General features: G+C 43.1%; 1 long non-coding RNA gene across 2 annotated transcripts; it reads right to left on the bottom strand.

Annotated features, from left to right (window-relative positions):
- Positions 1–690: 690 nt before the first annotated feature.
- Positions 691–14,352, bottom strand: LOC111550799. 2 transcript variants are annotated; one of them, XR_003309856.1, is made up of 4 exons: positions 14,246–14,352; positions 7,508–7,623; positions 2,643–2,765; positions 691–1,293 (listed from the first exon to the last, which is right to left on the bottom strand). It is a non-coding gene; the product is annotated as an uncharacterized LOC111550799 (long non-coding RNA). The 2 variants fall into 2 exon arrangements; XR_003309855.1 differs by lacking the exon at positions 14,246–14,352 and adding an exon at positions 8,366–8,427 and having other exon boundaries at positions 693–1,293.
- Positions 14,353–19,596: the final 5,244 nt, after the last annotated feature.

Below are 19,596 nucleotides of genomic sequence, written 5' to 3'. Positions count from 1 at the left end.
TGAGTGTATATACCCTTGTTCTGCGGAGTGACTCATTTTGAAAATCAGTCATCACACTGAAAACTATTTAAAGCTACTTTACTGGATTACTTGGGAAAATGTGGGTAAGGACATTGCTCTAGCTCATAAAGCAAATTCCATTTCTTACTGACATACGTAGTGGGAGTAGAAATGAGAGGAGTGAGGTTTCAAAGCCACCTTCAAAGATGATCCAAAAGCCAATAGTAAGAATTCCAGAAAAGAATCACTGGAGTATAAAATGGAAAAGAAAAAGTAAAATAAGGTTAGAAGGGATATTGGGTTACACATTGATTCCTGTGCAGGAAGGGCTTCAGTTCAACTGGGGAGATTAGTATATCCACAGTAAATTACCACACAGGACTATACCAGCAAACCGAGATATTCAAAAGATGATTAATGAAGTCATTGAAATAAAGCTATAATTACAAGCAATTAATAATCTATTACAAAAGTTTATTCTTTCCAATGCTAAATGTTTGAGTAACCAAGAATTTGAAACTTCCAAGACTGTGGGCCTCATGATTCTTGGACTCCCTGGGGCAGAGGGCACCTGCGTCCAGCACGTTGTAATTCTCCCTCCTTCGGGTGAGGAGTGTCTCATTATTGAAGCGCCTCTGGAAAGGAGATATCACAGACCATTTTTTAGCATCTGCTTCTTTAAAAATAAAACGGAAACTATATGAGTTTGAATTTAGAGATTTATACTACTTGAGGACAGAATGTCAACGATAATGACCAATATCCTAATTATTGGTTCAGACAAATTTCTATGTTATAATATAAAAATCAGTTTCGCTTCAACAAGATCTTTAGAGATGACTAATAATAAATGGAACCCAGGTGCCAAGATAACATTCTGCATAAGGGAGACAGGAGAGTGGGGGGTAGAGAATTAGAGAAAGGAAAGCCAAGGAAAGACAGTGCTGTCTGGATCATACAAGCATTTGGAGTCAAAAAATATGAAAACTACTTTCTTTTATTGAGAACTTCCCATTAGAAGGATGTTCCTCACTTGGAAACTGAGTCTTACAGAAGTTACCAAGTCACATGGTCAATATTTAGCCCTGGATCTTAAATGTACAATTAGCTTTTTCCAAAATTCATCACCAAGATGGAGATCAAGATTCCAGTGCCCTTTCAAGTTCACTGAATTGAAGTTTCACGTATGTCTCTGTTCATGTCAAGGAAGTCCAAGCGGATGGTATTGTCTCAGATGGCTCAGAAGTTCATGTTTCCTGGAAAATCGTAGTAGAATTCCTTCTCCAAAATGTCCTGGAAATAATGGCAGAAATGCAACTGAGCCCGCTGCAGGGGATTATCAAGAAAATCCTAGGGTAATATTAGTGAACTCTAATGGAGAAAAAAGTTTCTTTTCTATAAACAATGTCTTGAGAATAGCAAAAATGAAAGAAAGAAAGAAAGAGAGAGAGAGAGAAAGAAAGGAAGAAAGGAAGAAAGAAAGGAGGAGAGAAAGAGAGAAAAAGAAAGAAAGAAAAGAAAGAGAGAGAGAGAGAAAGAAAAAAGAAAAGAAAGAATCTTTAGGGAGCTTTGTAAGTCAATCTTTAGGGAGCTTCGTAAGTCAATAAAGGAAGAATTTGATGTAAATTTTTTTAAATGTTCTAAAGAATAGTACAAAATTGGGATCACGAATTCATTATTCGACAGTAAAAGAAAGGGCTGATGTTACAGAGAGAGACACAACTATCAGTCTCACTTAAATAAGACCATTAGATCAAAGACACTCAATGAAACGCTGGATGTGAATTTAGGTCAGTGTAGTCACCACTATCCTAGCAGACATTAAAACAAGTCTGTTCTGCCTTTTCAGATTCTGCCAAATCAGTCATTCATAAAGCTGTCAATTCACACTTGTGTGAGAGCTGTGGCCACAACACTGGCCTCTACAGAGACTGTAACTTCATGCTAACAAGTACCTTTGGCATCAGCCACCAAAATTTAACTATTCAGCTTTCTTGCTTTCTTTCTTTTTTTGAGACGGAGTTTCACTCTTGTTGTCCAGGCTGGAGTGCAATGGCACGATCTCGGCTCACTGCAACCTCCCCCTCCCAGGTTCAAGCGATTCTCCTGCCTCAGCCTCCCGAGTTGCTGGGATTACAGGCATGTGCCAACACGACTGGCAAATTTTGTATTTTTAGTAGAGACAGGGTTTCTCCATGTTGGTCAGGCTGATCTCGAACTCCCTACCTCATATGATCTGACCGCCTCAGCCTCCCAAAATGTTGGGATTACAGGCGTGAGCCGCCATGGCCAGCCTTCAGCTTTCTTTTAAACTAGCTACATCAAATATTCCCCGAGAAGAACAGTGACTGAATTTAATCAGGTACTATAGATTTATTCAAATGATAGAGGATACAGGAGTAGCTAAATTTGATATGACTTTAGTACCACTTTTATTTCTTTAGATATTTATGATTGAGTGAGGGTTAAAGGACACAAGTACTTCCCACTGAATAGGAGATTTTACATAGTGTTATTTGCATTATGGAAGCATAAAACTTTTGTTCACTCTACTGTTAAACAAACTCATTTGAAATCCAGACATAATCACTCTTCTGCTTTATTAAATTTTGTTGAATTAAAGAGAGACTGAAGACACCTACCTATGTTAGTAGGAGGCATAACATAATGAGTAACCCCAAACTTCTGCTGCTTTATGAATAAAGTCTTCATAATATGAATTTACTCTTTGAGATGGAGTTCTTGAGACAGATATAAAAAAGTAGCTACAAACAAAAAGTATATGGCTTAGATTAATACTTCGTTCATTAGTATAACTGGGAACAGGTAATGTGATACTATAGTGTGTTTTGAGGTCCCTGCAACATGGTGCAAAAAATTTCAAAATATTCCTTGCTCAAAAAAAAAAAAAAAAATAGCAAATTACTTACCTTCTTTGGATTTTAGGAACATGACTTGCTGTTCTGAACTCCTTAGTGCTTGGACTCAGTCTACATTGTTTGCCCTGAGACTCTACCTCTCAAACATATGAAAGATATATTTTGAGGCGGGGCACAGTGGCTCATGCCTGTAATCCCAGCACTTTGGGAGGCCGAGGTGGTTGGATCACGAGGTCAGGAATTCAAGACCAGACTGACCAATATGGTGAAACCCCTTCTCTACTAAAAATACAAAAATAAGTTGGGTGTAGTGGCACACGCCCGTAGTCCCAGCTACTCGGGAGGCTGAGGCAGGAGAATTACTTGAACCTGGGAAGCAGTGGTTGCAGTGAGCCAAGGTCATGCCACTGCACTCCAGCCTGGGTGACAGAGCGAGACTCCATCAAAAAAAAAAGAAAAGAAAAGAGAGAGAGAGGAAGGAAGGAAGGAAGGAAGATTTTGAGTTACTTCTTTGATACATTTTGAGTTATTTCTTCTCTGTTTTTGTTGTTGTTGTTTTTCTTTTTTGAGTTGGAGTCTCGCTCTGTCCTCCTGGGCTGGAGTGCAATGGTGCGATCTCTGCTCACTGCAACCTCCGCCTCCTGGGTTCAAGTGATTCTCCTGCCTCAGCCTCCCAAGTAGCTGGGATTACAGGTGCCCGCTGCTAAGCCCAGCTAATTTTTTTTTTCTTTTTGTATTTTTAGTGGAGATAGGGTTTCACTTTTTTTTTTTTTTTTTTGAGACTGAATCTTGCTCTGTTGCCCAGGCTGGAGTGCAGTGGCACAATTTCGGCTCACTGCAACCTCTGGCTCCTGAGTTCAAGCAATTCTCCTGCCTCTGCCTCCTGAGTAGCTAGGAGTATAGGCGTGAGCCACCACACACGGCATATATATATATATATATATAGAGAGAGTAATATATAGTATTACTATATATATAATATATATATTATGTGTGTGTATATATATATATAGTAATTTTAGTAGAATCGGGTTTTCACCATGTTGGCCAGGCTGGTCTCAAACTCCTGACCTCAAGCAATCCATCCGCCTTGGCCTCCCAAAGTGCTGGGATTACAGGCGTGAGCCACCACGCCCAGCCTTCTTCCTGGCTTTTAATCTGGTCTCTTGTGAGGAGGTTGCCCACACTTTTCTTCCCAGCTTTCCTATCTGTTACGTAAGTCAGGGACAATGTATAGTTCCTTCCAGACTTCCATATTCTACTTTCATTGATCTTGGACCTAGAAGTCGGTTTTGTAGCTCCATTTTTGGAGTTTTCTTTTTTTCATGATCTTCTTTCCATTTTCATCTCCTTTAAATTGTTTTCTACTAATATAGGAAAACTAGGGGTATATTGTTCTTTATTGTTTATGTTTCTTGTTCTTGGACACGAAGCCATTCCCTAGGGAAATCAGAAGACATCTATAAAATTCCAATAATGAGGAAAACAAATCTCAAAATTCAACTAAAAGTAAACTCAAAAAGACATGCATTTAAAAATATTAGGCTGATTAATTGTTTAAGATGTCAGTAATCTAAGATATCCAATATGATGCTTTGCCAATTTATGAACAAGAAAAATCTGATTATAACAGCTTACGTTACAGCAAAATGCCCCATTACACAGGCATCGAATGAATTTCAAACACATAAGACAGATTAGTAAAAACTGCAGCCATATCAGATCGCAAAGCAAATGCCAACACATTGCAACAACTAGAAGCTATTGAAATGTCCATCCAGAATGATAAAATTGTGTATAATTATGTATATTATTTATTTCTCTTTCTTTTTATTTTTTTCCAGAGACAAGGTCTTGCTCTGTCACCCAGGCTGGTGTGCCTTGGTACAATCATAGCCCACTGCAACCTCAAACTCCTGGGCTCAAACGATCCTCCCACCTCAGCCTCTGAGGAGCTGGGACCACAAGTACACACCCTCAGGACTGGCTAATTTTTAAATGTTTTGTAGAGATGGAGTCTCACTGTGCTGCCCAGGCTGGTCTTGAGCCCTGGGCCTCAAGTGATCCTCCCATCCTTGGCCTCCCAAAGTGTTGGGATTACAGGCATGAGCCACTGCACCTGGCAGGTATATTATTTCAATCAAATAGTTAATGTAAACAAATGACAACTACAGTCAATATTTTATGATTCTCGTAAAGACTAGAGACATCAGACATAATTACATACTTTATTATTTAATTTTTATGAAGTTTAGTAATGTCAGACAAAATATAGTGTTCAAAAATGCATGTTTAAAAATAAAACTCAGGCTGGGCACGGTGGCTCACATCTGTAATCCCAGCAGCTTGGGAGGCTGAGGCAGGAGGATCACTTGAGGTCAGGGGTTTGAGACCAGCCTGGCCAACATGGTGAAATCCCGTCTGTACTAAAAATACAAAAATTATCCAGCTGTGGTGGCGGGCGTCTATAGTCCCAGCTACAGGGGAGGCTAATGTTCTCTGCAGGAAATGCATGAGGGGAGAAGAAAAGGCACACACACAATACCTTTAAGGGTAAACAAGCTTTACCCCATGTAAATGGCAATGCAAATATAATAAGGAAATGGTATAATAAGCAAAGATATAATAAGAAAATCAATATAATAAGCAGATTCATATAATAAGCAAATTGCAATGAAAAGAGGTGAAGCGAAAAGATATTTACACTCACCAGACTGTGGAGGATTCACCACCAAACTGGGAAGCAACATCCTGGGCTCCAGAGTCGGCCACTCATCTGTGCAGCAAGGAGGAGTCTCATGAAGCTTCCGCATAGTCTGGGACCCTAGCTCTTTTTGTAACGAGTTGTTTGGCAGAGGTTCACTTACGAGGGCCCTTCGTGACGGGGCTCAAAGAACACAAAAAGGTCGACTTGTTTTTGCAATTATCTATTGTTTTTCGATAACTAACGTATAGGAATAGACTGAAATAGGGATTTCTCTGAAACAGTGCTAGACGAACCCCTCAAGGAGCTTACGCAACCTCTTCCGGGACTTGGTGACCATTGTTTCTGTCCACATCCAATTGAGTTCGCATGTAATATTTAACTATTCCTCCACAAGGCTGAGGCAGAGAATCGCTTGAACCCAGGAGTTTCAGTGAGCCGAGATCATGCCACTGCACTCCAGGCTGGGTGACAGAGTGAGACTCAAATAATAATAATAATTATAATTAAGAACAATTTAAGGCTGGGCGCAGTGGCTCACACCTGTAATCCCAGCACTTTGGGAGGACGAGGCGGGCAGAGATCGAGACCATTCTGGCTAACACGGTGAAACCCCGTCTCTACTAAAAATATAAAAATTAGCCGGGCGTAGTGGGCAGGTGCCTGTAGTCCCAGCTACTCGGGAGGCTGAGGCAGGAGAATGAGGTGAACCCGGGAGGCGGAGCTTGCAGTGAGCCGAGATCATGCACTGCACTCCAGCCTGGGTGACAGAGTGAGACTCCGTCACACAAAAATAAATAAATAAATAAAAATAAAACTCAAAGTATTTTTTACAATGTTATAAAAGCCACAGTGAGAGACTCTGTGATGAGAGAAAGAAGTCGTGGTTAGAAGATAGGATGGAAGAAGCCTCTGGAAGAAATGTTCTATTTCATGACTTGGTTTAGTTACATGAGTGTTTGCTTCCTGATAATTGAAACTCTAAGACTCATGCAGAGTTTTACATTCAGCCTTTTCCACAAAGTGAGTTCTTTTAGGACCAGATCACCTCTTTGGCCTGGTTATCTGTACTCAAATCCTTGAATTTGATATTTAAGTCCAAGTTCTCATTTTTTGAATGGATCCAAATTATACCACAGTGGCATAAAATTTTTTTGAGCTGAAGACATTTGAGAATCAACAAATGCAGACAGAAGCTTTGTCTGAATTACGCCCTATCCTCACCCTATTATCAGACTGTTAAGTTTACAGATAAGCCCGTATCTTCAGCTATTGACTAGCCGCTTTCTTTGGGCCCTTCTGAGAATGGATATTAACAAACAAAATGAATACACTTTGTCTTTTCTCTTGTTTATCTCTCTTTTTAATCTGGTTTTTGTCATTTATTTTATTTTTTAAGTCAGGGTCTCACTCTGTCACCCAGAGTGGAGTGCAGTGGTGAGATTTCAGCTCACTGCAACCTTCATCTTCTGGGCCCAAGTTCAGCCTCCTGAGTAGCTGGGACTATAGGTGCACGCCATCATTGCCATCATGCTTGGCTAATTTTTGCATTTTTTTTTTCCAGAGACAGCGATTCACCATATTGCCCAGGCTGGTCTCCAACTTCTGGGCTTAAGCAATCCACCCACCTCCGTCTCCCAAAGTGCTAGGGTTACAGGTGTGAGCCACAGTGCCAGGCCAGTCTTTTGTCATTTTAATTTGCAAGACTCCGAACACTGATTCTAAGAGGCTAGAGGAAAAATTATTTCTTTCTGACAAATTCTAGGTCTATGTGCTGTTCCATGTGGAAAATGTATTGAGAATTACAATCCGAAACATGTTAACATTCATCAACATTAAAGAGGGATCACTGTTGAACTGTTTCAACGGTTTATGATAAATCACAACATGACATTAATTGTTTGCAAAATTAGCTTTTACCTACCTGAAAGATTGATCAACAGTAGTTATTATATTTCCATGTTTTAGCTGTACAGGCTCATTAATATCAAACCCGATTAACTATGTTGGATTTGTGAAGTGGAAATGAAATAAAATGGCCTATAAGTAGAAAGAAGAGAACAACTGGTAACTAATCAATAGGTAGAAAGTGAAAGGAAAAACTTTAAAAATGGGCTTTCAAAAGCCCTGCTCTTTCATCTACATTTTGCAATGTTGATGTGTTGCTACAGGAAGCTGGCTGCAGATGTCACATTCCACTCCCCTTATTTCAAAAGAATGGAGATTTTTGTCTGGTTATAGCACCTTCTAAACCAATTACATGAATTTTTATTTTATTTCTTTCTTTTCTTTTTTTTTTTTCCAAGACAGAGTTTCATTCTCGTTGCCCAGGCTGGAGTGCAATGGCACGCTCTTGGCTCACCGCAACTTCTGCCTCCTGGTTTCAAGTGATTCTCCTGCCTCAGCCTCCCAAGTAGCTGGGATTATAGGCATGTGCCACCATGCCTGGCTAATTTTGTATTTTTTTAAGTAGAGACAGGGTTTCTCCATGTTGGTCAGGCTGGTTTCGAACTCTCGACCTCAGGTGATCTGCCCACCTCCGCCTCCCAAAGTGCTGGAATTACAGGGGTGAGCCACCGCGCCTAGCCTTGCATGAATTTTTCAAACAAACAAACAAACAACAAATTCACTAGAATTTTTTTTTTTTTTTTTGAGATGGAGTTTCACTCGCGTTGCTCAGGCTGGAGTGCAATGGCGCAATCTCAGCTTACTACAACCTCTGCCTCCTGGATTCAAGTAATTCTCCTGCCTCAGCCTCCAGAGTAGCTGGAATTACACGCACCTGCTACCATCTCTGGCTAATTTATTTATTTATTTATTTATTTTATTTTTAGTAGAGATGGGGTTTCGCCATGTTGTACAAGCTAGTCTCAAACTCCTGATCTCTGGTGATCCACCTGCCTTGGCCTCCCAGGGTGCTGGGATTAGAGGCGTGAGCCACTGCGCCAGACCTGAAAAAAAAATAACATTGACTAGTATGTTTGAACAGTAAATATAATGATATAAATGAATAACTTATTGGGCAATATAAGTGATTTTTCATTTTGCTAATGACTTTTGTAAATATTATATAAGTAACTATTTTAAACATTAGAAACTAAGAGTACTTAAAAATCACAATAAAATACAAAAATACAAAGTTGAATTGCCTTTTATGAAAACAGCTATGCTAAATGACAAATAAGGCGTACTTGAGGTCAGTGTGGAGAAAGATAAATTATTGTTAATACTTTCCGCTTTTGTCCTCAAAACCACTGTGGGTTTAAAGTTTAAGTTATCTCTACAAGTGCTGTTTTTTATGCTAGCATTTTACTATGCTATCTTCTAAAGATATATACTATGTATCTTCTTTTTTTGTAAAAGATACTATGTATCTTCTTTTACAAAAAACAGGATCAATTAGTACCTCAAAGTATTGTTCAAATAAATGAGTTATTCATGTCCTTCTTGTCCCGGCACCTAGTAAATGCCCTTGTATGGTAGCCTGCGATTATTGTTTAAACCCACACTGACAACCTCTATAGTCTCCTAACTTTTAAGTTACTATTCTGTTAGGTCTGAGAACATGTTACCTAGATTAATCTCCTCTTTCCACAAAGAGATAACAGTAGCAGTTCCACCAGAAGAGAAAATTCCTAAGATCACATTAAACTCACTAAAAGAGTTTATAGTAAGGTTCCTTGTGTCTTTGGTGTTCCTGTTCCATCCTGTGATTTTTTTTTTTTTTTTTGGTGACAGAGTCTCGCACTATCATCCGGGCTGAGTGCAATGCCGTGATCTCGGCTCACTGCAACCTCTGCCTCCTGGGTTCATGAGATTCTCCTGCGTCAGCTTCCTTAGTAGCTGGGATTACAGGTGCACGCCACCACGCTCGGCTATTTTTTTTGTATTTTTAGTAGAGATGGGGTTTCACTATGCTGGCCAGACTGGTCTTGAACTCCTGACCTCAGGTGATCCACCCACCTCGACCTCCCAAAGTACTGGGATTACAGGCGTGAGCCACCGTGCCGGCCCATCTTGTGATTTTAAAAGTTTGAGGAAACTGGCCGGGCACGGTGGCTCACACCTGTAATCCCAGCACTTTGGGAGGCCAAGGCAGGAGGATCACCTGAGGTCAGGAGTTTGAGACCAGCCTGGCCAACATGGTGAAACCCCATCTCTACTAAAAATACAAAATTAGTGGGGTGTGGTGGTGGGTGCCTATAATCCCAGTTACTGGGGAGGCTAAGACAGGAGAATTGCTTGAACCTGGGAGGGAAAGTTGCAGTGAGCCAAAATCACGCCACTACGCTCCAGCATGGCAACAAGACCAAAACTCCATCTCAAAAAAAAAAAAGAAAAAAGAAAAAAAAAAATTTGAGGAAACTGTATAATCTCTTCTCTGTAAAAATCTTGGGATTAGAAGAATGTCTCCTCCTAACCGTGTCACCCGACCAAACACTTCAAAATTGGTTTCTAAATTATAAAATCTTGAATAGAAATATACTAAAGTGTCACTGTATAATAACTAAAATGATTACCATTTGAGACCAAAATGTGTTGTTGTTGTTTTCCAAGAGGAAGGAAGCTAGAGAAAATGAACAGCTTTTTGAAACCCAGGGAGATAATTTAATTTTTAGGTATCAGAACATGTCAGCAAAAAAGAGACTGTCTCAATAGAACTGAGAAATCGTTTGGAAGGGGTCATTATACATCAGTGCTTCTTAACCTCTGTGTTATTGACATTTCCCGCCAAGCAATGCCTCACTGTGGGGGGCAGTCTTATGCATTGCTGGGCACTTAGCATCCCTGACCTCTGCTTGCTGAAGACAGTGGCCAGACTCTACCTCATCCTGACAAAGAAAAAAATCTACTGTCCTTGCAAATAAATGTCTCCTGGTGGGCAATATGGCCCTTGGTTAGGAACCAGTGTCGTCTACTGATTTCAAACCCAAGTCTCCAGCTCACATTTCTGCTGGACAGTTAGTTACCAGAATGCTGAGTACTGATCATGTCTTATGTGCCGAACACCAAACCTGGCCCTGCATACACAGGAACAAGACGGTGCTTGCCCTTGGGGAACTGAATCTGGTGGGAGAAACAAACCCAAAATTCATTCCTGATGTTGTATGTTAAGAAAGACAAGTTTTCATTCAATGGTTCATCTAAGTTAACATTTATTTTGCTTCTATTTTTTGTTTTTATTTTTTTTGAGAAAGAATGTTTACTCCGTTGCCCAGGCTGGAGGGCAGTGGTGTGATCTCAGCTCACTGCAACCTCTGCCTCCTGGGTTCAGGCGATTCTCCTGCCTCTGCCTCCCAAGTAAGTGGGATAATAGGCACACACCACCACACCTAGCTAATTTTTGCATTTTTAGTAGAGATGTGGATTCATCATGTTGGCCAGGCTGGTCTTGAACTCCTAACCTCAAATGATCCACCTGCCTCAGCTTCCCAAAGTGCTGGAATGGATTATAGGCATGAGACACAGTACTTGGCCTTATTTTATTTTTATGAATGGGATCTTGCTTTTTTACCCAGGCCGAACTCAAAATTCTCTGGGGTCAAGGGATCCTACAGCCTCAACCTCCCCAGTAGGAGCTACAGCTGTGCAGATGTGAGGTGGCATTTCACTGAAATCTGAAGAATGGAAATAAATCACTCAAGTAGGATGGTGGGGAGAACTTTCCAGTAACGAAGTTCCAACAGTGTAAAAGTGCTAAGGTGAACAAGGGCTTGGAATGCCTTGGGTGGGAGGAACAAGGTAGGGGATGGAGTTGGGTGGATGAGGCAGGGCCAGGATGGGCTTCAGGCCTGGACCACACAGGGAGGGACCCCTTCTCAGGCCTCTGGAGGGACACACGTTAAGAGACTGACAGCAGTGCTGTTAGTGACTGTGCCTGTTATACAGGGACAGGGTTATTACCATCACCAAGCAGGAAGGCAAGAGAAGAGGAAACCTTCCCAAATCACAAAGAAGGGACTTGTCCTCCCATTTTCGTATTCCACAAAGAGCTGAGAGCCATTGAAGGCCTCCTCTCTTCATTCTCGTAGCGGCCCAGAGTAGCCAGTGGTGCCCGATGAGGGAAGATTCAGGTGAATACATTGTCCTCTGAAGCCGCCTATAGCCAATTAGGTTTAAACTTATCTACCTCTTTTTCCATTGCAAGATTTTTTTTAAATCAAATCAATTTTAAAATTTTGGCTTGATTTAAACAATCATACACAGAGGGTGGGGAAAAAAAGAAATAAAACTTTGTAACTATAAGCATTATTTTAAAAATTCTATTTGGTCCTAAACACTCTCTTGATTCTGGTGATGGTTTCAAGAACATTCAACTTTATTAAATTTTACCCTTTGAACACATACAAAGTTTTCTGTATTCCAGTTAGACCTTAATAAAATTGTGCTTAAAAAACCAAACAAACCAAAACCAAAACAAACAACAACAACAAAAAAAACAGACAAAAAACAAAACAAAACCAACCACCCTGTGCATGCCATTTGGTAGGCTTTGGGAAATACGCATGGTCGACTCATAGCCATTAATCTATTAAGTCAGAGGATGTGTACATGTAAAATTGTTATGTGTATTCTTAAATTGCCATCTTCTATGTTTGAGCTAATTTTTCTCTTTCACCAATAAGAAACCAGAGTATCATTTTTTTTCCATTGAAAGACTCAAGTGTTGCTGGGCACAGTGGCTCACGCCTGTAATCCCAGCACTTTGGGAGACCGAGGCAGGCGGATCACGAGGTCAGGAGATCCAGACCATCCTGGCTAACAAGGTGAGATCCCATCTCTACCAAAAATACAGAAAATTAGCCGGGTGTGGTGGTGGGTGCCTGTAATCCTAGCTACTTGGGAGGCTGAGGCAGGAGAATGGTGTGAACCCGAGAGGCAGAGCTTGCAGTGAGCTGAGATCGCGCCACTGCACTCCAGCCTGGGCAACAGAGCGAGACTCTGTCTCAAAAAAAAAAAAAAAGGAAAAAAGAAAATAAAAAAAAAGAAACACTTAAGCACTCAAGTGTCTGGGATGTTGCCTCCATCCAGGCAAATTTTATAAAGCACCTATGGACCTGCACCTTTGATCCACCTTGAATTCTGATAGCGCTTCCTCATTCTGTGTGTCTCACCTCTGAAGAGGCTGGGATGTGGTCCTGCTGACGTCTGGTACCTCAACATAGGTGCCTCTGTACAGTGAGCATAGACTCAGTGAATGCCCGCAAATCTACACCAGGCCACGTTGCTTCCCAGTTTACTCCATTCAGAGGCTTCCAACTGATTTTATTTTATTTACATATTTATTTTTTGGAGACAGAGTCTCACTCTGTTGCCCAGACTAGAGTGCAGTGGTGCAATCTCGGCTCACTGCAACCTCTGCCTCCCAGGTTCAAGCGATTATCCTGCCTCAGCCTCTCAAGTAGCTGAGACTACAGGTGTGTGCCACCACACCTGGTTAATTTTTGTATTTTTAGTAGAGACAGGGTTTCACCATATTGGCCAGGATGGTCTCGATCTCTTGACTTCATGATCCGCCCGCCTTGGACTCCCAAAGTGCTGGGATTACAGGTGTGAGCCACTGTGCCTGGCCAAAAACACAATCCCAGTTGCTTTTGGAATAGCATCCGAACTCCTGTCTGGCCCTCTGAGGCCGTGGCCTTCCTGCCTCCAGGCCTCTTGATCTGTTGATCCAGTCCCTGTGCTCAATTCCCTGGGCTTCTTCCTTCCTGGAGGTGCCAAGCTCCTTGTGCCTCAGGGCTGTTGATTCTGCTGTTTCTTACACTGGAATCCTTCCTGGAGGAGGGAGAGGAGGTGAGCTTTGTGACCGGATGAGCCACTCCTGGAGCAGGTATTGTGAAGCCTCCAGAAGAGGAAGCAACCTGGATGTGCCCTGACTGGTGAAGACCTGCTCCAGCCACAGGGGTTTCTGCATCAGCCCACCTGCCCATGCACAGATTAACCACATGGACAAAAGGGAACCAGGGCATAGATCTCAACTCTCCAACTTTAGAAAAAGGCACTGAAAAAAACATGACAAAATTTACATAAACTATGGGCTTATGAGTATATAGGCACATCTGCTTTTATTAAAAAGAAGCTACAGGAAGATAAACCATACAATGTAAATATGGAGAAGGGAGGGGATAGGGATAGAAGCGCAATTTCTCTGAACTGTCTTCTTTGATGGACTTGACATTTGAACCCTTTGAATATTTACATCAATATAAAACCAATTGAATCAATAAAGATGAAAAGAGGAAGCCCTAAAAGTAGAAATTAAAATAAAACTGTGTATCACGCAGCAAAATAGCTGCATAGAGAGGAATAATTTAGTCATTTTAAACACACCAGTGTAAGGAGACTTCTCTAGATAGACATTCTCTGAGGATAAAATGAACTGAAACCAAGATTAATCAGTTTCCAAAAATTGCATTGGTAGTGATATTGATGTTTTTCTGAACCTATATATTATGACAGGTTGAGGCAAATAAGTGATTATTGAAATCACTAGGAATAGGACTTTTTTAGCCTAAGAATAAAGCAATATGAAGTCAAAAAGTTGTGTTTTGTGACCACTGTGCAAAAGCAGAAGGAGGTCCCCACCCCAAATTTGGTTTGGGTAGCAGGACTGATGGTGCCACACATCCACCCAGAGGGTATGGGAAGGGTTATTACTCACATAATTGAGCTCTTTGAGCGGACAGACAGGCCTCCCAGGTGGGTGTGAAATGGTCTGAGAGAGCAGGGAAGGATCTGGCTTGTGGTTAGGGCTGGGGCCTGTTGAGAGCTGGTGGCTTCAGGAAGCTGAAGCTTATCAGTTTGCGCAGATGTGGGGTTGGGGAGTGGGGAGAGGGAAGGGTGAGGCTTTAAAGTCACCATGAATCAAACATCAAACATCAAAAATGGAGTCTGATTCCTTATGGTATTCAGTAAACTCTGTACTGAGAATGTCAGGATGAAGTCATGGTGTATTATCTTTCAAAATTTAAAATAAAATAGATTTCCTTATATATCCACTGAAAAGACCTTGAATTTACCCCATAGTTATGAGTGTCCTTACATTCTAGATTATGACCTTGAAAACCATTTTCCATTAAAAGAAGTCAAGTTTCCTTGTAGAAATGGTGGATTTCAGATGCAGAGCAGGAAACCTACAGGATGGTCCTGGAGCATTTTGTCACATTAACAAGCAAGGATGCTATAAAAAACAAAACAAAACAAAACCTACTGTGATCATGTCTGAAGGACCCAGGAGCCAATCTGAAGAGACCCTCCTCTGCTTAACATTGGGAAGCTGTGATCTTCGGTAAAAATAATGTCTGCCATAATTCGAAACACATCAAACATGTTTAAATTCCTCAAATTCACGATGATACTTTTCAAAAAGGAAGAATGGAAGAAAGAAGGGAGGAAGAGAAGTTCATTGTGTACCTTTGGACCATGCAGGGTGATATGGTTTGGATCTGTGTCCCTGCCCAAATCTCATGTCAAATTGTCACCCCCATGTTGGAGGTGGTGACTGGTGAGGAGTGATTGGATCTTGCAGCAGCTTCTTATGGTTGAACACCATCCCTCTTGGTGCTGTCATTGCGCAGTGAGCTCTCCTGAAATCTGGTTGTTTAACAGTGTGTGGTGCCTCATCCCCTCTCTTCCTCCTACTCCAGCCATGGGAAGTGCCTTGCTGCACCTTTGCCTTCTGCCATGAGTGGAAGCTTCCTGAGGCCTCCCCAGAAGCAGAAGCCGCTATGCTTCCTGTACAACCAGCACAACTATGAGTCAATTAAACCCTTTTTCTTTATAAATTACTCAGTTTCAGGTATTTCTTTATAGCAATGCAAGAATGGACCAACACAAAAGGAAATCAGCCATTTTGGCAAAAAAAAAAAGGGACAGGACCAACCTTTCATGTGCTCATGGTGTTGGGACTGGACCCCAGTGTAACCACATAGTTGATCCTCAGGGAGTTTCTCTCTATAGAAGTATTGAGTAAATGAATGGAGAAGGAAAATGGATGTAGAATATCGTAACTATGTACAGCCTTAATGAAAAAATAAATCTAGGCAATTGTATAACTCAAAGACTGTTCACAGCACAAAAGGAGACAGGACGTGGCATGCACCCTGCAGGAAGTGTCCACCTTGGTCTCTGAGTAGTCTGGAAAAAAATCACCCTGAAGGATCTGCCAGTTTACAAGAACCACGGGGAACAGGGAAACTGGGAAACTTCACTAGTGGAGTATCGTAAACAAAATCCAGAATGTGGGTGACTCTACAGGATGAAGAATGTGATTTCTTCAAAACACTGCAAGGAAACAAAAAAAGAGGGCAAGGGAACCAACTTTTTAATGTTATTTTAAGACGGCGTCTTGCTCTGTCGCTCAGGATAGAATGCAGTGGCACAATCTCAACTCACTGCAACCTCTGCCTCCCAGGTTCAAGCGATCCTCTTGCCTTAGTCTCTGGCGCAGCTGGGATCACAGGCATCTGCCACCGTGCCCAGCTAATTTCTGTATTTTTAGTAGAGACAGGGTTTCTCCATGTTGGCCAGGTTGGTCTTGAACTCCCGACCTCAAATGATCTGCCCACCTTGGCCTCCCAACGTGTTGGGATTACAGGCATGAGCCACCATGCCTGGCCAAGAACCAACATATTTTAAAGCAGATCAAAGGACTTAGACTCACTTTCCTCCCACCAAAAACTTTAAAACTGGACAACATACCTTAGGCAGAACTTTTCCGGTATTCTACTACAGCCAGCACAAGGCTGCCATCCTTGAGAGAAGGGAGGCATATAACCTGAGCTCCTCCTTCCCCTCACTCCCAGATTTCAGTTAGGGTGCAGGGAGGTGAGACCACATAGAGAGGAATGGCCTCTTTGCTCTAAGAAGGCGAAGATTGGAGTTTGTGACTGTGGAGAAAGGTGGGTTTGTGGGTGAAGCTGTGTGGGAGGAAGCTGCACAGGGCAGGGGCAGGCGGTGGTCTGCCAGAGAGGTGCTGTCAGTCCTTAGCCAAGGGCTGCATTTGGAAAGTCCAAGGAAAGGCTCTGCAAGGAGATTCTGCAGGAAACAGCCGCTGAGAGAAAAATCTGCCCACCTGGATTTTTATATACAAGAGATATGGTTTGGCTGTGTCTCCACCCAAATCTCCTCTTGAATTGCAGCTCCCATAATTCCCACGTCTTGTGGGAGGGACCCAGTGGGTGTTAATTGAATCATGGGGGTGGTTTCCCCCATACTGTTCTCCCGGTAGTAAGTCTCACAAGATCTGATGGTTTTATAAGGGGAAACCCCTTTCGCTTGGTTCTCATTCTGTCTTGCCTACTGCCATGCAAGAATGCCTTCTGCCTTCTGCCTTCTGCCTTCTGCCATGGTCGTGAGACCTCCCCAGCCATGTGGAACTGAGTCTATTAAACCTCTTTTTCTTTATAAATTACTGAGTCTCGGGTATGTCTTTATTAACAGCATGAAAACAGACTAATGCACCAAAGAACATGTCTTGTTAAAATAAGGGTGAAATTAAGGCACTTTCAGAGAAATAAAAACAGAACTCATTCCTATCACATCAGGGAAATGCCTTTTAAATCCACAATTAGAAAGTCACACCCACCTTGATGGTTCAGACAAAATAGATGGCAAACAGCAAATGGGGAGGAGGTGGGGCCAGTGAAACTCTCATACTTGGCTGATGGGAACATTAATGGTACAACTGTGCTGTGAAAACTCTAGGCAGTTTCTTACAAAGTTAAATAGACATCTTTCCTGTGATCCAGCAATTCCACTATGAGGCATTTGCTGAAGAGAAAATGAAGGCATGTTGCCACAAGAGACTTGGATAAGCAACTTTACGCACTCTATCCAAAACTTGGGAACAATCCAAATAGCCATCAACAGGATATTTCCTAACAGAATAAATGACAAAATAAATGGCATTATATTCAGATGGTGAAATACTACAAAGGAATGAACAAAAATTACATGCACATAATATTGGTATGTGCAACACTGTGGATGAATCTCAAAAACATTATATAGGCTGAAGGAAGTGTGGCAGATAAAAGAATGTATTGTTTAATTCTATTTATGTGAATTTCCAAAACAGGCAAAAGTATTCTATGATAATGGAAACCAGATCAGTTGTTTCCTCTGGGCTGGGTTCATGGGGAGAGGGGAGGGAATTTTCAGAGGTGATAGAAACTTCCATGTTTTGATTGATGTGTTGATCACACAGGTGGTTCACATTTGCCAAAACTCTTAGAACTATACACTTCAGATCTGTTCATTTTACTATGCGTACATTTTTTACCTTAATTAAAGAAACTTGAAAAACCAACCAGATACAATTTATGGGGCTTATTGGGACTTGAATTGGAAAAATCAACTGTTAACTACACTTTTATGAAGCAGTTGGAGAAATTTGAACATTGAAATTTGATGGCATCCAGGAAATACTTTTTGGTGTGATGATTGTATTATTAGTGTGGCAATGGCATTGTTATATTAAAAAGAGTCTTTATCTGTTAGTGACACACCCTGGAATATTTATGGAGGAAGAGAGATGATTTCTCACATTTGCTAAAAAATAACCCCTCAGGGGCGGGGTACAGTGTCCCTGAAGTGTCCTGGTGGCAGGGGTTAATAGGTGACACCTAGCTATGAACATCAGTCTCTGAAGCTAGGTGATGGGTACACGGGGTTTGTGTATTTTCTTTTCTTTTCTTTTTTTGAGATGGAGTCTCTCTCTGTCGCCTAAACTGGAGTGCAGTGACTCGATCTCGGCTCACTGCAACCTCCGTCTCCTGCTTCCGTCTCCCCAGCAGCTGGGATTGCAGGACCGTGCTACCATGCCCAGCTAATTTTTGCATTTCTAGTAGAGATGAGGTTTCACCATGTAGGCCAGGCTGGTCTCGAACTTTCGACCTCAAGTGATCCACCCGCCTCCGCCTTCCAAAGTGCTGGGATTGCAGGCGTGAGCCACCGCGCCCGGCCAGTTTGTGATTCTTTCTACTTATGTGTATGTTAAAAATTTTGCACTAGAACAAGGTTTTACAATTAAGTGTTTCAGCCATGAAGAACTTTAGTCAGTCGTGGCGGGCATGGGGTTCTGTGGCAGGGGTGCAGCTGGCAGGTAGAGATGCCAGGCCCTGGTGCCGGGGCGCGCCCTACGCCTGGGGTGCCCGTGGAGACCCGCGTCCTGGGGAGTTCCTGGGTCCCGAGAGCCTCAAGGCCCCTGGCTCTGGGCGGCCTCAGCGTTGTGGTGTCCCCCTCCGGCTTTCCGCACAGACAGGACGACCCCGCGTCCGGTGACAGCCCCACCCCGTTAGAAAAGGAACTTCCCTCTACGTTTAAAGTACACCAATTGCCAACATTGCAAACAAAAGTCTAGCTTTCTGGCTTCTCTTGAAAGAGCAAAGGATCAGGTCACCCTCCCAGGCCCAGACTCCACGGTCGGCTACCGCCGAGCGGCCCACAGAGGAGGATCGGGCGCCCGCGCCCCTCCACGCGGCGCCCCCAGCTCGCGTCCCCGAAGTGCCCCCTCCGAAGCGCCCCCTCCGAAGCGCGCCCTCCAAAGCGCCCTTAACCCACGTTCCCGCCCGCGCCCCCGCAGTGCCCCCTCCGCAGCACCCCCAGACCATGTCCCCGGCCCGCGCCCCCAGCTGGCGCCCCGCGGCGCCCCCGCATGTCCGTCACAGGAGGGGAGCCCACGAGGCCCTGGAGCGCGGTGGCTGGGCCCGTAGCGCCACCTGGCGGCGGATCAGGGCCTCCGCGCCCTTGCGTCCCTGGAAGTGGGAGGAGAAGGGGCAGGGGGCTCCACCCTGTACCACCATCCCCAGCGCGCTCCCGAGGCCGTTCCCCAAGGATGCGCGGGCCCGAGGGGAGGGCGACGCGGCCCGCGCGGCGCGTTCCTGGCCGCCTGGAGTCCGGAAACGGCGAATCCCACTCGTAGCGGACTCAGGCGAGGCGCAGCGGGACGGGATCCGTGGGACCGGAAACAGAGGTCACCCGGAAGCCCAGAACCAGCGAGTGCGTGGTGCA

Source organism: Piliocolobus tephrosceles, chromosome 9, assembly GCF_002776525.5.
Source record: "Piliocolobus tephrosceles isolate RC106 chromosome 9, ASM277652v3, whole genome shotgun sequence".
In the NCBI taxonomy this organism is placed as follows: Eukaryota; Metazoa; Chordata; class Mammalia; order Primates; family Cercopithecidae; genus Piliocolobus; species Piliocolobus tephrosceles.
This window is presented reverse-complemented; position numbering and strand designations above follow the sequence as displayed.